Raw genomic sequence first — 2,500 nt, forward strand, 5'->3', positions numbered from 1 at the left:
CTAGTGATGTAATGTGACCTAGCTCCACCCCTAGGGATGTAATGTGACCTAGCTCCACCCCTAGGGATGTAATGTGACCTAGCTCCACCCCTAGGGATGTGATATGACCTAGCTCCACCCCTAGGGATGTGATATGACCTAGCTCCACCCCTAGGGATGTAATGTGACCTAGCTCCACCCCTAGGGATGTAATGTGACCTAGCTCCACCCCTAGGGATGTGATATGACCTAGCTCCACCCCCAGGGATGTGATTTTACCTAGCTCCACCCCGAGTGATGTGATATGACCTAGCTCCACCCCCAGGGATGTGATTGAACCTAGCTCCACCCCCAGGGATGTGATTGGACCTAGCTCCACCCCCAGGGATGTGATTGGACCTAGCTCCACCCCCAGTGATGTGATTGGACCTAGCTCCACCCCTAGTGATGTGATATGACCTAGCTCCACCCCCAGGGATGTGATTTGACCTAGCTCCACCCCCAGTGATGTGATTGGACCTAGCTCCACCCCTAGTGATGTGATATGACCTAGCTCCACCCCCAGTGATGTGATATGACCTAGCTCCACCCCCAGGGATGTAATTGGACCTAGCTCCACCCCCAGGGATGTGATTGGACCTAGCTCCACCCCCAGGGATGTGATTTTACCTAGCTCCACCCCCAGGGATGTGATTGGACCTAGCTCCACCCCCAGGGATGTGATTTTACCTAGCTCCACCCCCAGGGATGTGATTTGACCTAGCTCCACCCCCAGTGATGTGATTTGACCTAGCTCCACCCCAGTGATGTAATGTGACCTAGCTCCACCCCCAGTGATGTGATTTGACCTAGCTCCACCCCCAGTGATGTGATTTGACCTAGCTCCACCCCCAGTGATGTGATTTGACCTAGCTCCACCCCAGTGATGTAATGTGACCTAGCTCCACCCCCAGTGATGTGATTTGACCTAGCTCCACCCCCAGTGATGTGATTTGACCTAGCTCCGCCCCAGTGATGTAATGTGACCTAGCTCCACCCCAGTGATGTAATGTGACCTAGCTCCACCCCAGTGATGTACTGTGACCTAGCTCCACCCCCAGTGATGTAATTTGACCTAGCTCCACCCCCAGTGATGTACTGTGACCTAGCTCCACCCCCAGTGATGTACTGTGACCTAGCTCCACCCCGTGATGTGATTTGACCTAGCTCCACCCCATGATGTGATTTTCCTAGCTCCACCCCTAGTGATGTGATATGACCTAGCTCCACCCCCAGGGATGTGATTGGACCTAGCTCCACCCCCAGGGATGTGATTTGACCTAGCTCCACCCCCAGTGATGTGATTTGACCTAGCTCCACCCCCAGGGATGTGATATGACCTAGCTCCACCCCCAGGGATGTGATTGGACCTAGCTCCACCCCCAGGGATGTGATTGGACCTAGCTCCACCCCCAGGGATGTGATTGGACCTAGCTCCACCCCCAGGGATGTGATATGACCTAGCTCCACCCCTAGTGATGTGATATGACCTAGCTCCACCCCCAGGGATGTGATTGGACATAGCTCCACCCCCAGGGATGTGATTGGACCTAGCTCCACCCCTAGTGATGTGATATGACCTAGCTCCACCCCCAGGGATGTGATATGACATAGCTCCACCCCCAGGGATGTGATATGACCTAGCTCCACCCCCAGTGATGTGATATGACCTAGCTCCACCCCCAGTGATGTTATATGACCTAGCTCCACCCCCAGGGATGTGATTGGACCTAGCTCCACCCCCAGGGATGTGATTTTACCTAGCTCCACCCCTAGTGATGTGATTTTACCTAGCTCCACCCCTAGTGATGTGATATGACCTAGCTCCACCCCCAGTGATGTGATATGACCTAGCTCCACCCCCAGTGATGTTATATGACCTAGCTCCACCCCCAGGGATGTGATTGGACATAGCTCCACCCCCAGTGATGTTATATGACCTAGCTCCACCCCCAGGGATGTGATTGGACCTAGCTCCACCCCCAGGGATGTGCTTTTACCTAGCTCCACCCCCAGTGATGTTATATGACCTAGCTCCACCCCCAGTGATGTGATATGACCTAGCTCCACCCCCAGTGATGTGATTTGACCTAGCTCCACCCCAGTGATGTGATTGGACCTAGCTCCACCCCCAGGGATTTAATGTGACCAAGCTCCACCCCCAGTGATGTGATTTGACCTAGCTCCGCCCCAGTGATGTAATGTGACCTAGCTCCGCCCCAGTGATGTAATATGACCTAGCTCCACCCCAGTGATGTAATGTGACCTAGCTCCACCCCCAGTGATGTACTGTGACCTAGCTCCACCCCCAGTGATGTACTGTGACCTAGCTCCACCCCAGTGATGTACTGTGACCTAGCTCCACCCCCAGTGATGTACTGTGACCTAGCTCCACCCCCAGTGATGTACTGTGACCTAGCTCCACCCCCAGTGATGTGATTTGACCTAGCTCCACCCCCAGTGATGTAATGTGACCTAGCTC

At 54.3% G+C, this 2,500-nt stretch overlaps 1 protein-coding gene across 4 annotated transcripts in view; it reads left to right on the plus strand.

Moving 5' to 3' along the window:
• LOC127910045 (protein CBFA2T1-like) overlaps window positions 1–2,500 on the plus strand; it is a 132,844-nt gene that overhangs the window by 37,387 nt on the left and 92,957 nt on the right. The window lies entirely within an intron of this gene.

Source organism: Oncorhynchus keta, chromosome 20 (genome assembly GCF_023373465.1).
Source record: "Oncorhynchus keta strain PuntledgeMale-10-30-2019 chromosome 20, Oket_V2, whole genome shotgun sequence".
NCBI lineage: Eukaryota > Metazoa > Chordata > Actinopteri > Salmoniformes > Salmonidae > Oncorhynchus > Oncorhynchus keta.